Source organism: Ctenopharyngodon idella, chromosome 12 (genome assembly GCF_019924925.1).
Source record: "Ctenopharyngodon idella isolate HZGC_01 chromosome 12, HZGC01, whole genome shotgun sequence".
NCBI classification, from domain to species: domain Eukaryota; kingdom Metazoa; phylum Chordata; class Actinopteri; order Cypriniformes; family Xenocyprididae; genus Ctenopharyngodon; species Ctenopharyngodon idella.
Window position 1 is genome coordinate 24,215,626 of NC_067231.1, and position 16,366 is coordinate 24,231,991.

Below are 16,366 nucleotides of genomic sequence, written 5' to 3' on the forward strand. Positions count from 1 at the left end.
GAGAATGCAGAGCTACAGTATGTGAATGCAAACCTTAGGAGAACGTGACGGGAGGCTGTGCTGTACACGTCTTTCCTATGTTAGGAAACATATAAACCCACTGACAACCTGATGTCAGAGAGACAACTTACACAACAAAATCAATCCACTTTGATCAGAAAGACCATTTTATTCTAGTGAAATACATGGCAATGCTGGTCCTACACCAGCACTAACCATCATGAACCGGCATGCTGTTCTAAGCTGGCCTTTCCAGCGGAGTCACTGGAAACTGAAATATTGCCATAATTTCATCCAAACTGAACCGTGCTAAAATTCTTTTTGTTATTCTTTCCCTCGCTTTTCTTTCTCCTCCTGTGTGGTTTTCATCTTTCTCAGCCCTTGGAGTGAAACACTAACTGCTGCGGTGAACCTTCAGTTGTTGATCTCCGTTCATGTTCCACGTGCCCATCACGAGTCAGGCCGGGCCTCCCACGATGGAGCTCCCTCAGAGAGTCCTCCCTTAACCTCTGCCCCATGGCTGCCTGGGATAGCAGGGGCATAATCATGGCCGTATTTTAATGACCTGCTGAAATTCAGAGGAGTTCCCGCCCTTAGAAACAGCTGCAGGATTCACTCCATCTATGGAGACGAGTGCTCAGGAGGAACGTGGTCTCCGGGGTCAGTCGTGGTTTGCCCCTGTATGGCACACTGTATACTGTATTGCCAACTCTCCTGCAATCCATTCCATATTTCTACTGGTGCTGTACATGAAACTCTATCACTCAGACTGATCCTCCAAGCCACATTACACCCTATCATCTCCAATATTGCTCTCACAAGCACAGTAGCCACATGCCGAGTACAGTACCAAGATTGTGCTTTAATAAAGCAATAAACTTGACATAAGGACAAATTTGATCCTATTTACTTTCTCAAAGAACAGTCCACTCAGAAAGGACAATGCACTCGTCATTTACTCAACCACAGGCCATTCCAAACCTTTCTGACATTCTTTCTTTCTTTGACTGAACATGTAAAGGGATCCTTGATTATGATTCCACTTTTTAAACTTTAGTTAGTGTGTAATATTGCTGTTTGAACATAAACAACATTTGCAAATGTACGATGCTCAAAGTTTAATGTGAAGGGAGATATTTTCTTTTATAGAAATCACTTTTTAAGGTCTACAACAAACGGCTGGTAGGGACTACAACAAGCTTCTTCCTGGGCTGGTGACATCACAAACCCCAACATTTACATAAACCCTGCCCCCAGGAACATGCAACAAAGGGGGTGAGGAAGAGTTGTAGAGTGTTGTTGCCATGCTGTCATTTTACGCCGGACTGCTTCACAAACGAGGGTCAATTCAAAGCTGGATTTGCATTAAAGATTACCATGACGGCACATGCTATAAACAAAAGCAATCATGATTTTTTTATTTCCCCTTTTGTGTGTGCATATACTGTATATAGAAAGTGCAGGGCTTGACATTAACTTATTTGCTCGCCAGCTACTGTGGCTAGTGGTTTCACAAAGTTATAAGCAACTCTTTTCCCTGGCCACAATTTTGACATCGATACTGTGGGGAAAATCTGCCATACAGATATTCGTAATATTATCTCATAATTTGGCAGCAGGTATTTTAGGCTTCTGTCACTTTAAGACCTGACGCACACGGATCGATTGCGGTTACACATTTTCTTTCTCAACTGTTTGTTATATATATATATATATATATATATATATATATATGTGTGTGTGTGGGTTGTATACAGAATAAAATTAGGGCTAAATTAGGGCTGTAAAAATATTGTTAATCTCTGCCCTTAATATTTTCTGTTAAAAATATATGTAGGCTATATATATATATATATATATATATATATATATATATATATATATATATATATATATATGTTTACTGTGTATATATTTGTATATATATATTTGAGATATATATGAGGTACTAAAAACACTCTGAAACACAAAAGTTACATAGACTGCAACTGATATTAATAAAAATTATTATTAATATGAATTCCATTATTAATCATCAATAACATTTCAAAATGTTAAGTTGTAGACTATGTAGCTAAAAGGAAATCATTTGCTGTTTCACGTGGCTGGCAAGCCAAAATGAACTCACTGCAGAATATGTCACTGTGGTGTGAGCTTTCTGAAACCTCGGATGAACTCTGTCGTCATGCGTTACTCAGACATACAGAGAGGTGTGATAAATCTGATTAAAAGCTGAGAAGCACAGGTATCGGAAATGTCCTGTTTATACTTCTGGTTCAGTGAAGGAATTCCACCCACATAACAGGAATTAAAGTGAAAAAATCCTCTACTGAAAACAATCTCTTTCTTGCTTTCTCTAAGTTTGAGTAGTCACAGTTCAACGGACAGGATCAGTTCCTTTCTGAACTCAGTTCACTCAGCTTCAACCAACAATGCCAAAAAAAAAAAAAAAAGAGAAAAAAGATAGGCCAGCCATATTGTTTTGCCCACTCATCCTCCTACCGCAAACATTGATATCATACCATCATCCTACATTGATCTCGGTGAAACTCTGTCTGTGTGCGCATATCCACGGTCTTCAAATCAGATGCGGGACCATTCTGTTCAGGGCTTGTCTTCAGTCTAGCTTTGTCCAGCAGCCATCTTCTCTAAAATATCTAGGAGGAAAGACAAGAGAATGAAGACAAGAAAGAGCAAATCAAATAAAGAGACAAGTTGAATGATGTGCATCAATCTCAAGCACAGTCACGCACCAGCAGGGGGTATAGCTGGTCTGTCATCACTTTTCTGTCACGTCAGTGATCCAGGATCTTAACGGAGACATTCTTATTGTCACAGACTGAAGGAGATGGAGCGGATTCATTTTGACAGGACAGAGCTTGTCCTTTGCAACTCTCAGACATTAGGAAACAGCAACATTGCAGAGAAACAGAGAAAGCTGTCAGGCATACATTGTTTAAAATATTAAAACATATACAGTAAAATTGTATTTTATCAATTTATATGATTATTAAAAATGCTAACTATCAGATTTCTTCCAAAGCTGGATGTAACACATAATGTTAATGATTTGAATGTCAAACAAGTCTATATTGACTGTCTGTGAAATTGCATTAATCACACAGCATTACACAGAAATCAGGCCTAATTTCTGTTCCCTACCTGTCATGCTCTTCTTTTACCTAATAATGATATATTCTACTCTTTCTATTTCTGTCCCTTCTATCCCTAAGCTAAGTATGAGCAATAATAATAGTCATTCTCACCTTAAGCACTAGCTGGTAACCAGCATGTATGAACAAGGGAACATATACGAAGCTGGCCAAATAAATACAATGACTTCTGTGTTTAATTTGCATCTTAGACCAAACAGATCTTAGACAAATGCTGCACTGGATGAGATATTTTTCAGGCTATCTTACCCCTTAATATATCATTTCCTGATTTGCAGAGCAGTTATGCACACTCAGCTCTGTGTTTCTTCAGCATAACCAAACACACCAGACCGAGAGAGAGAGACGTCCACACTGTCGCTTTCAGCTTCATGCCTGTTTTAAACAACAAGAGTTTCATAATATAATTCATAATCTAGTTCCTGCATAACATTAATGCATCTATCTTACATTTACATTGATTACAACTGCCATTACACAATGTGAAAATACCTACTTTGGTTTTGTCACACCTTCTCCCAAATCTCTTGCTATTTCAAACAATAATATAAAAACAAATAATGAATCTATCACCAACTGCTTGCTTTGCCAAGGAGCATGTGTATGTGGGCTGACCTCCCTGAAGGTCATGGATGGTGAAGCCAATTCTCACAGTGTCTAACTGGCTGTTCCACTGATCTCAGGACAGCAGTTATAGTGGTACCTGCAATCAAAGAGAGAGCTAATGTGTGCTAAAGTGACACATTTTACTAAAACATTCCCCCAAACTTCACATCAAAAACAAAAAACAACAATAAAATGTGCATCATAACTATTATTTAAAGTGAATCATAAAGTGTCACAGCCAGTGAACTTTTCCATTATAGACTAGTTATTCCATATATAACTAGTTAGGCCACGTTCACACAGCAGCAGAATATGGTTGTCAGTCCTGTATTTGAGTCCTGGGCTGCATCCGAAAACCTAGGAAGCTGACTTGTAAGGCAGCGTTTGTTCATGAAGGTACCTCACGAAACTGCTTTCTGACAGACTTCTGAGGCAGCCTAACAGTTTAATGATCTACAGCAAAATAGCGCGAGCTTTGGTGAGAACTAAACAAATATTTAATTACTACAGTAGTAATTTCTCGCTAGAAATGACATCAAAAGTGGAAATTGTTGCTCAAAAACATACATTTGACACAAACTGACCAGCAAACTCAACTTTCGGACGCCATCTTTAATTTTCTAGCTCAACAGTCACAGAATGGACTCAGAAGATTGTGGGATATCAAAGGCAGTGAAGGATACATCTATGCTGCCTTCAGAAATCGATCAGATGAAGGTATCTCAGGAAACAGGAAGTGAAGCTAACAATTTTCAGGACTCAAAATCGCATTGAACGGAACAGGACTGGACAACTAGTAGTCATACAGTGCGAGAGAGCCGATCTTCTAAGGTGTTTCGTGTGTGGTTTCGCTTTCGGTAACTTACAGCGACAGAGATATGAGCTGTGCGTCATCTTAAGGTGTTAGATCCAGTCACTGTTTTCCACCGGAGCGGCTCCCATCAGTTTCTTTTCCAAATATAAATGCCGTGTCATGCGCGAGACGTCGCAGAGGACGTGACACGCGAGTGCAACGGTTAAAGACTCTGGCTAGCGCGTGTTTACATGCTGCTGTTGGTTAATTAATTTTGAATGGATAAACTCGCGGTTCAATTGGTCTCTTGTCATGTCAAAAGTGATGAGACTTTTCAGTTTTATGGACGTCGCCATCTTTAATATTATGTTGGTCAGTGTCGTTATGGTTACTAGTAAGAGAATATGGGCTTGACTCTCCCTCCTGCACGTTCATACAGACAGTGTTCCAGATGCTACTGTAAGTTGCTGTGTGAACAGGACATTTCGAGACTCATACCTGTAAGTAAATGCGGTTGTCAATCCCAAAAACTGACAGTGTGAATGTGGCCTTGGTGTAATAGACTTACAATAGAAGTCTTAGGAGTAAAAATCTGCTCCAGTATAACCGTTAAAAATAATTAAACTTTTTCATCCAAGGTACAATAGTTCTACTCCTAAAAGGATAATTTAAACAAACTTTACTCCTCCAATAATATTCAGTTTTTAAAAGAATAAAATTAAATGCTTTTAAAAATTCTGCTTTTGAATGCCTTGCCTCAATGACTTGATTTTAAATGTGACCTTTATTTACTGTATACGAACTGATAGACATTATAGACTTTGGTACAATGATACAGAATCTGTTAGAAGGGTTAGTTCACCCAAAAATGACATTTCTGTCATTAAGTATTCACCCTCATGTCGTCCCAAACTCGTAGGACCTTCGTTTGTCTTTGGAATACAAATTAAGAAATTTTTGATGAAATCCGAGGATATCTGATCCACACATAGTCAGCAACAACATTGCACCTTTTGAGGTCCAGAAAGGTAGTAAAGACATCGTTAAAACAGTCGACGTGACTGAAGTGGTTCAACCTTAATATTTATGAAGCGATGAGAATACTTTTTGTGCGCAAAAACAAAACAAAAATAACGACTTTATTAACAAATTCATCTATCCCCTGTCATACTGCTATACGCTATCATAATATTAAGGTTGAACCACTGTAGTCACGTCGACGGTTTTAACTATGTCTTTAGTACCTTTCTGGACCTCAAAAGGTGCAATGTCGTTGCTGACTACGTGTGTGGATCAGATATCTTCGGATTTCATCAAAATATCTTAATTTGTGTTCCGAAGACAAACAAAGATATTACAGGTTTGGGACGACATGAGGGTGAGTACTTAATGACAGAAATTTCATTTTTGGGTGAACTAACCCTTTAATATATCTTAAAAACATTCTTTTAAAAGTGCCTAATGCCTTTCTGCACTGACCTCATTTTGCTGCTGATAGTTTTATATCTCCAGAGTCTTTTATAACTCTTGCATGCTCAGCGAATGCTGTTGTACTGTTCTGGTGGTACAACCATTTTACAAAAGGAAATGTCAAGCGATAAATGTACCCACTGGAAAAAGATTCTGTCTCTTATTTAACCGGACTAGAATTAAGCAGATGGAAACTTGAGTGGAGAACACTGGTTTATGGGCCATTCTGCGCTACTGTTGATGGGGCTCTTGGATCTTTAAAGAGTCCCTGGCACGGAGCTCACTTCATTTCTCCTCATTTCCTGATGCCATTTCAAGAGTGTTCTCAGGTTTTCCGATCCTCTGTTGTCCTGTGCAGAATTACAGAGGAATGATGTTTCAGGATGGATATTGGCCCTAAAAATAACCAAAATGAATGCAGCTTTTATTTGAGACCGAAAGCTTAAAGGAAAAACGTTGCTTAAGAGAGAGAAAGAGGACACAGTGTGCAATCTGGTCACAATATGGTCTATTTGCACTTTTTCAACAGAAAGATGAAAAAGAAGAAACCAACAGATAGAGCTGCCATTTTTCCCTAAACTTAAGCTAAACTTCTAAAATGAAAACCAAGATATTTATAATAAAAATTAAGTGTTTATTTAATTTCCCCCTTTTTAAAGTTTGTTCATTTATGTATTTATTAACTGGGAATTTATTTAATTGGTAATCTATAGGTTTTCCCTGCATCCTTAAAGGGTTAGTTCACCCCAAAATGAAATTTCTGTCATTAATTACTCACCCTCATGTCGTTCCAAACCCATAAGACCTTCGTTCATCTTCAGACCACAAATTAAGATATTTTTGATGAAATCCAAGGGTTTCTGAACCACACATAGGCAGCAACGTCATTGCACCTTTCAAGGCTAAGAAAGGTAGTAAAGACATCATTAAAATAGTCAACGTGACTACAGTGGTTCAACCTTAATTTTATAAAGTGTCGAGAATACCTTTGTGTGCAAAAACAAAACAAAAATAATGACTTTATTCATCAATTTCTTCTCTTCCCTGTCAGTCTCCTACACTGTTGACATAGCAAACACAGTGCAGCGCTTCCGGGTTCTACTTCAGAAAGGCGGCTCAGTATTGGCCGACGCTGTACACGTGAGCAGCACGACGCATGTGTGTGATTGCTGCACTGTGTTTACTACGTCAACATCATCCTCCAAGAAGTGACATTTTTTGGTGGGAAAACAACACCACAAACACTAGTAAATATTACCAATGGATTTTTTATGGTTTATTCTATGATGTTTTGTGGTTGGTTGGTTGGTTTGTCTCACTATAAAACATTACATCATTTTTGATCAAATCTCAAAATTCATGTTGACCACCTTCATGCAAAATCTCAATCCCCCACTGAGCAAATCCTAATTGTAGCTTTTTCTATCCTGTTTGGTTTCCTCCTGTTCATTTTCCTGCTATTTTGTAAATAATCTAGTTAAAATTAACGTTTAAGTGCCTGAGCTTGACCAGAGCATATCTCTGGTTTTATATTAGACCTTGTAAACCCTTTATAGAAATAGTTCCTTAAATTACAGCACAGTCTAAAGGTACTGCATAGCAGAAATAACCCACATGAAAACTAAATTAACATCGAAGCAGTAGAAATAAACATAAGACATGGATGGTTGTCCTGTTTTGTTAATGCTAGAGGCTTTGGGAATGTATGTGGCCTTTGGTGGCTGCTCTGGTAACACCCATGGCATCCACGGCACGCAGGACTAGGCGGGTTTCACGGCTTATAAATACACCCACTAGACAAGGCCTAAATTCACATAGCAACCTCCCCATCTCATGCCTGAGAGAGTGTGGTGAGCAGTATGGTTGATATCTTCAGTTTATTATGTGTGTGAAAGTTCTGAGTATCAGTGCTGGTGGACTCTGGTGTGTGTGTGTATATTTATAGCGCTGAAGAAATATAAGCCTACTCATCTGCAAAACAATTTCATCTGACGGGTGCCCTGCAAGCCTGGACTTGGCGTTTAATCTCACAGACGTCACTAAGATCAGGTTATATAATGTGAACAGAGGGGCAACTCTGAGTAATAATGTGAAATGGCAGACAGTCTTATTGCTCCTGAAATAAATGATGCTCAAAGACGAATCAAGATAACGCAGATACACACACTTAAAGGCTCATACTCTTTAAGAGTTGTGATCATTTTTCTTAGAATAACTTGTATGTTCAACAGAAGTCATTATTTTGGGGTGAAAAGCACAGCAAATCCCTCTAATCTTTAGTCAAAAGTATTACACACCAGGGCTGTGTCATCCATCCATCCATTTTCCAAACCCCTGGTCCAATGTGGCTAAAAATAAATAATTTTTAATTGATTATTAAATTGTTTAATTAAGGTTTATACATGCTAGTTTCCATGACAGAGTTTAAGATAAATCTTTACGTTACTACTGAAGCTTCCAGTTTGCTTAGTTTCAAATGATTACTGAACAGCAAGCACAAACTATCCAAAATAGGCAGCCCTTCCGGCGCAGTCAGTGTACAAATTCACTCACTCGTTTTCATTCACTCCTTCAAGTGGACTATATCAGTGGAGTACTGTAGGGAATAGTGAATGAGGGTATAAGGGGCAATTTCAAACACAGCCCAGATGTTTGGCTCCACCCATGAACCAGACCCGTTGCCATTACCATCACCCCAACAACCAGCGGTCCAAAGTATGCACTGGAACCCTGGAGGTGTGTTTGGTGTTTGCCAACGGCCGGGTGAGTGGCGTGTTAGCCAGTCAGTGTCTCCTCCTGCTGTCAGTTAGGTTTACAGTGCAAATGTTAAGGGTCAGGAATCAGGCCTTCCAGAGCTTCAGCTGGGTAATTGAAACTCGAAAGCCCTGTAGTAGTAGAGTAAATAGATAAAACAGGTCACATGGGTTGTGAGAGGCACTTGTGTAATGTCTGGGGTTTGGCTGCTAAAAAAAAAAAGGAAATGATTGTTTCATTTTGCTCATGAAGTATATACCCAAAATAAAAAAAATAATAATATAATATAATATAATATAAGATAAGATAAGATAAAATAAATAAATAAATAAAAACCTAAATGAAACAAAGCCGAAGTAAAGAAAACTCACAGCCCAAACCCAAAATAAAACAAGGCAAAAAAAAAAAAAAAAAAAACCTAAACAAAATAAAATAAACCAAAGCAAAACATGTACTATTACAAAAATAGAGCTCAGGTAGATTGATATATGAAAAGCATTCCTAAAGGTGTGGCAGTACATGCCAAGTGTCAAAAATCCTTCTCATATTTTGACCAACACCACTGACACACACTGCAGTGGTTCAAACAATAGAGTATGACGCTAGCAATGCCACAGCCATGGTTTTGATTTCCAATTATTGCATGAAAGTATAAAATATATACCCTGAATGCAACATGAGCTGCTTTGGATAAAAACGACTGCCAAATTCATAAATCAGCCTGTGTAGGAGATCAAGGGTACAAAAAGGAAAGAAAATATTGTTGAGAAAGTAAGAGAGGGATGTTTCCCAGCATATAGAACCATAGGGTGGTGTTTGGCACCAGTTCAATCTCACTACTGGTCCCCACTGAACCCATTGAAACTTTATGGTATAATGGGGATGCACAGGATTTAAAGTAATGTGGGTCTTTATTACCCTCAACAAGTACACAAAATTTCTGCTCAAATTCTCAGTGGCTGTTCAAACAAATGGAACAATGCTAAAAGTGCCACAGACCACTGTGTTTACACATTTTGGGGATGTTTCTTCACATTAACCCAGGATAGGAGAAAGAATGTCATGTCATGGACACCGAATTCGAATGCGAGTCATACATTGAAAAAGCGACGGTGGAGAATGACGTCAACTCAGGTGGACACCAACCATAGAGATTACAGCAGTGATCACTGCTACACTCATTGCTACAAGGTCTCTCCTCTTTTTTTCTCTGCCTTAAGAGACCAATGTTTTGCTGACCTTTAAAGATGGTGAAGAAAGCAAAAGTTTGTAGTATCATTTCGTTCTCATCCATTGCAAATCGCGCCGTTTCCGGGTCAGTGTGTCTATCTGGGGTTGTTTCACCGAGTGTATAGTATAAATGCAGATATTGGATATGGGTCACTTTTAAAAGAAGTTGTAAGCTGGTTGTCAAAAAAAAAAAAAAAAAAAGTCAACAGATCAGAATTTGGCATCAAGACCTGCAGTCTAAATTAGTCTTCATTCTCACATTATAAGTAACTCATGATCACATAAATAGAAAGAGGTAAGAGAAGTGAGGTAAAAGTAATGAAGGTGATTAAGTGTTGTTGTATCCGTTTTCATGTTCATTTCCAGCTTACTCTCTGGCTGTTTCCTGGCAACATGGGCATCCCAGGAAAGAACTTTCGTGGGTCTCCACAGGAAGAAAGTTAACCCCACTCCACCCAGCAGGGGTCAGGGCCAGAACGTGTCAAGGGGTGGCGCACATGCCTCAGCACTGACAGCAGGAAACAAAAAGAGAAATGTTGAAAAAATAAGCTTTTCAAACATTCAGGATGTGTACAGATCGAGAGGCTTCCGGACACCCTGAGTAGACCAGAGTAACGGTCTGCTTATATTCAGTCAATTCGGGAACATGTTAATCAAACTTATACTTTAACTTTCTACTATAAAAGACTGGAGAAATAATTTAACAAAATATTTAAACAAAATCAATAATTGATATTATAAGGTGGGATCCAAAATTCTAAGACCACATTGAGAAAATCTGTTCGTATATAAAATTATGTGTGTGCATTTATTTATGTATGTATGTATGTATGTGTATATATATATATATATATATCCTTCACAGAATCTCATTATGTCTTGTGTATGCAATGTTTCTTTTAAATATTCAAGACGGTCAAACAGGAAAGATAGAGCCACACCTTATATCAAAATTCGTAACCGGAGAACGCTCCCTGCTTAAGTGAACTTATGGGAATGTAAATACAATGCTTTTCTTATATATTTTTTTATATGGCTCATGGCTGAAGATGGTTCAAATGTCTGATTGTAATAAGATAACATTCATTTTCAAACATTCAAAAAGAATTTGATGTACTTTTCCCCTCATAATCTTCAGTATGTACACTTTGGTGCAGTAAAAGATTTTTCACAAAACATTGGCTTCCATTCATACTACGGTAACCATCACCTCCTCAGGAATTAGATCAGAAAGACTTCTATGATCTTGGACTGACTTCGTACACAAACTCTGTAAGGATGCTTTTACAGTTTTTCTCAATCACTTTGGCACATTTCTCGAAACAGTCTTAACATTCTCTCAACTGTAAGCGCAGTTGTCACAACTGTTCGCTGAAACATCAGAACTCTATTGCATGTCTGCAAAATGTAGTTATTCACCCAAAACATTTAATTCATGCTTCAAAACCTAGTTTTTGTGTCAGTAAATTGGCCAATGTCACCAAAATAAAAAGTCTTTTTGTCATTGTGTGAGCCACACTGGTCAAAATGTTTAGATGTTTTTTCATCGTGGAAATATTTTTAAATACAAATTTCTTGTGCTTTCTCCATTTTAGTTGACACTGTCTGTTTTCTACACTATACACAAATGTCACAAATGTTTGCAGACATTACAAACATTCCATGTCACAGGTATGGAATATCAGACAGGATCATTTTGCATGTGGAGGCTCACACGATGAAAGAATGTTTAGAAGTTATGAAGAGTTTGACAGTTTCAATGAGAATCAACTCATCAGTTTTGATCAACAAGCCATGTGCATTTTGTTGTTGTGCAAATTGTAGTACTTATTCTTTTGCACGCACATGCCAAAACACATGCAAAATGCTTAAATCAATAAGAAATCCAAATCTGATGTGAACAAGAAACTAATTGTTCAGAGACCTGAACTTATTGTTTTGAGAAGTAAAAGAATTGAGCCAAAGCGATTGAGAAAAACTGTAAAATACATCTTATTGAAAGTTGACAGAAAGTGTTGAACAAGTGTAATGCATTACTACTAGGGGGCGATAAAATCCAAACTCTGTCTCTAACAACTGCTCTCTTGAACAGTTCAACTATATTAAGTCCATCAGCCAGTTTTGTGTTCAGTGGTTCTCAGCTGGTTTTGCCCAACACAGTAACAAAATTGTTGAATATAAAAATTGTTTATAGTAGCTATTATACAAATATATAATATTAATTTATTACCACAAACTATAGGCCCAACAATTTGCCTAAATTATTAAAATGACATGGGCGTGACATTAATCGGAAGACTGATGACGACAACAACAACAGAAGTGTAATTTTCCTCTATCACAAGCTGAACTGGATTTGGTTCAAAAATCACAGGACATGGGGGGAAAAGAAAAGAAAAGAAAAGAAAAGAAAAGAAAAGAAAAGAAAAGAAAAGAAAAGAAAAGAAAAGACAACTATGTTAAAAATATATGATAAAACATCGTTGGCGCCCCCTGCTGGTCATTAAGTAGCCTAAATGACGTGACAGAAAAACGGCCTTGTGTGTTTTTTCTCAGCATCACAGTTTCAACAAACCGCACATCTGCGAGCACTTTGTAAAGACCATATAGGAGTTTCTTTCTAGATTTGTATAGCTATAGATCCTTTAAGATCTGATCAAAGATCGACATCATTTGGTGGTGATTTTGGCAAGACATGTTCCTGGATCAATATATTTAGTTGAACCTGGAACTACATTCCTGACCGAAAATTTAGTCCTAACCCTATCCCTACACCTAAACCTAACCCTACACATAATTTATCCCTAAATTATCAGAGGGAAATGATAGGTGAATAACACTGATGTAGAAACACATAACCCTGGTTGTAAGCCTAAACTTATTTTTGGACAATACCAGCAACACTTGTGACGTCAAGGGGTCAGAACAAACAAAAAAGGCCTAAAGCCTAAACTTGACATAAACTGTAAATTTGTCCCTCAAATCTAATTGGTTGATTGGAATGTTGTTCCAGGTTCAACCATGTAGGGCTCGCTGCATCTTCGTGCTGGACATCCAACCCCGCCTGCAAGTGTGACGTCAGAAGCCATGCCAGTGTCACCTTGTTACTCTCCATTCCCGTTCCGCCCTGGAAACCCTTTTTGTTGTATGAAAATATTTATCTTAAACTCTATCTTGGAAACTATGAATAAATCTTAAAGTCCATGTAAAGCAATATTAAAATATGTTCTGAGTTTGTCACACCACAGAAAAATTAAATTAAAAAAATTGCCACGTAAATAAAATGAGTTATCAAAATTGTGAAAAAATAAGCAGTATTCTCTGAAACCACACAGAAAGATGCCATCTCTCTCAACTTAATTGTCTAATGAGTCAAACATACTGATGCATATAAACAAAAGAATCACGTTAGAGGGTTGCAAAATTTAGTATACTGTGGACTACCTACTAATTATAATATAAGCACACAAGGCAACTTGCACTCATTGGTGGGCAGTATGGGCAAGTTGCCTTGTGTACTTATAATTGCTGCTGACTGTAGCACCAGATTTCAGGGCTGCGAGACGGGAGGATGTAGGCTGGGACGGGAGATAGTCGGTTCAGCCCCGTTCACCAGGCGGGTGTTGGTGGTGATCAGCTCTCCATCAAGATGGCTCTTCACAAAATTAATCCACCTCTTCTTAATATCATCGTTTTTAGGAAATTGAAATAAGGAGACTGAGCTGAGAATTGGTGAAAAACTGTTTACTGGTCTAACTCCACAATTCACTACTACATAGTTCAGTCTTTGTAATGTGTTTCAGCAATACATTTGCAACATTTATAATGTGTTTAGAAACAATTCTCAGAATTGACTTTACACTGACTTTAATTAAACAATTTAATAATCACTAAAAATGATTTTATACCTGTATGATATTACGCTGTAGCCACATTGGACCAGCGTGGTTTGGAAAATGGATGGATGAATGATTCAGCTGCGGGCGGGCAGGAATTCATTCAGCGCACGACTCTCACACAGTGCATAATGGGTATTCTCCATAGACTGTAAAAAAAAAAGATGGTTGACGGACCTTCACTCTAGTGAAGCCACCAGTGTGCCAATTTGGTGCTGACATCTCTTGAGTCTGCGTATAGTGAACTTGGAGCCCGAGTCTGCGCAGTAGTGAGCACAAAGTGGAGCCGCGCTACAAAGGTCCCGCCCACACTCCCACAGAATCGGTTAATATTACAGAACAACTTTATATGTCGGTGTGAAACAAGCAGTTCTGGAAGTGTAGAAATTAACGTTAAAGCTCCAATCTCCTCCCAAAGATCCAGAAAAAAAGTCCGTTGGTGCGTCAGTGATTACTTCACTCAGAGAAGCTGTCAATCTCAGCTGTCAATCATGACGTTAAAACCCGTGGTTTTTATAGCATCAAATAACTAACTAAAAACATACTTATTTAAAGAACAAACACTTTAACTAACATCAGCGAGATAAAAACAGCCTAATATGACAGAAACCATCAAAACTTTTTACTTTACAGGACTCGTGTGGTATTCTCTAGCCTTTGAGTGTGCATCAGTTGTACACTTGTTATTGCGGTGCATTGTGGGATTGAATGAGTTCACTCAATATTGTCCACTATGGTTTCAAACACCATTACATATGGCTGTCTCTTCAAATAGTGCCCTATTTAAGGGTATAGGGGGCGATTTCAGACACAGCCAATAAGGAAACATGATTTTTTCCCCCCCAAACCACTTCACCAAAAATCTCGCCCCTGCAGCTAATTTCATTGGTTAAGGTTACAGTGATGGGTAGGTTTAGGTATGGTGTAGGCAATCAGTACTGCGATTGACATAAAATCTGAAGAATCGGCTGCAGGGCGGAGTTTCTGCTGAACTGGTTTGGGGAAATAAAATTACTAATGAGAATGTGGTGTATTTGGACATGGGCATGACTTCTGACGTCACACTTGGATGTGGGCCGGGTTGGATGTCCCCCGCAGGCTGCAGTGAGCGAAACTCTTCTTGGATCAACAAAGACTTTGACCCAGAAACATGTTGTACTTGGTGAAATCATAAAGACTTCCTTCTCTACGTCACAATAGTCAGGTGGCAGGTTACACAACTGCATATACAAATTAACTTAAATGTTTGAACAGAAATGAAAGCTAAACTAGGCCTACAGAACATCCCTTCATCACTTGATTCTTTGAGCTCCATAAATGGCTCCTAAATTATCCACTGAAATGAACAACAACAAAAAAAGAGCTAACTTCAGTTTTTTTTTTCTTTTTCGGCTTTATCAAAAGCAAATGATTTGTTACTGAAAATACTGACTAAATGCAGTATCAGTATGGACATGGATACAGACGACAGAGCCATTTAGAGAGTGGTAAGGTGCCAGAAACTAGTAAATATTTATTTGAGTGACACAGGAATGTGCAATGGTTATACAGCTTTCTTACGTAGGCTCAATGTGACATTTGCACATGGATGCCTTCATCCAAATATGTAGGATTTATGGAATCTATTAATAACACTTAAAAATATAGGTAGACTAATAATGAACTGTAAAACAATTAATTCATTCTCTTCAGCCTAATAACATTAAATTCAGTTTAAGAGATTTTGACATGACAAACTGTTCCAAAGCAGCTTCACTAACACCTAAAATGTTCAGAAAGAAACCTTGAGGAAAATAGGGTAGTTGATCCTAACAGATGCATTTCAATTAATAGATGCAGATAACATTTTGCAGGTACAATAAAACAGTAACTTATCTCCCTTTCTCCAAAATGAGCATGAATCTTAAAGAGATAGTTTTACACAGAAATTACAATTCTGTCATCGTTTATTAACCCTCATGTTGTTCCAAACCCGTATGACTGTGGAAATAAAAAAAAAAGCTCATTTAAAGAACCTTGGATTTTTAAAAAATATTATAGCAAATCAACATTTTAGAATGATTTCTGAAAGAACATGTGACTGAAGACTGAAGTAATGGCTGAAATTACATTTTTAAAACATTAAAATAGAAAACCCTTCAAATTGTAATAGTAGGCTATTTCACAATACTGTTTATAATGTATTTTAATAAAATAAATTTAGTCTTGGTGAGCATAGACACCTTTAAAAACATTAAAAAATCAAAACAAAAAAACCTTTATTCCAAAATTTTGTTCGCCAGTGTATAAAACCATCGAATTGACTGCTATGGGTTATGCATGATGCGTCATATTTACATATATTCATAAATAAATGTAGGCTATACACACAGTAGATGGGGCTGAATTTGTATGTAGGCTTAAGTTTCACTTAGCCTCAGAAACGCAAACGAAACTTAAGAGCA

At 37.8% G+C, this 16,366-nt stretch overlaps 1 long non-coding RNA gene across 3 annotated transcripts; it reads right to left on the minus strand.

Annotated features, from left to right (window-relative positions):
• Positions 1–1,992: 1,992 nt before the first annotated feature.
• LOC127523344 (uncharacterized) lies at positions 1,993–10,446 on the minus strand. 3 transcript variants are annotated; one of them, XR_007932855.1, is made up of 5 exons: positions 10,398–10,446; positions 6,184–6,392; positions 3,789–3,876; positions 2,754–3,548; positions 1,993–2,657 (listed from the first exon to the last, which is right to left on the minus strand). It is a non-coding gene; the product is annotated as an uncharacterized LOC127523344 (long non-coding RNA). The 3 variants fall into 3 exon arrangements; XR_007932856.1 differs by lacking the exons at positions 6,184–6,392; positions 10,398–10,446 and adding an exon at positions 6,052–6,175; XR_007932854.1 differs by lacking the exons at positions 6,184–6,392; positions 10,398–10,446 and adding an exon at positions 4,646–4,810.
• Positions 10,447–16,366: the final 5,920 nt, after the last annotated feature.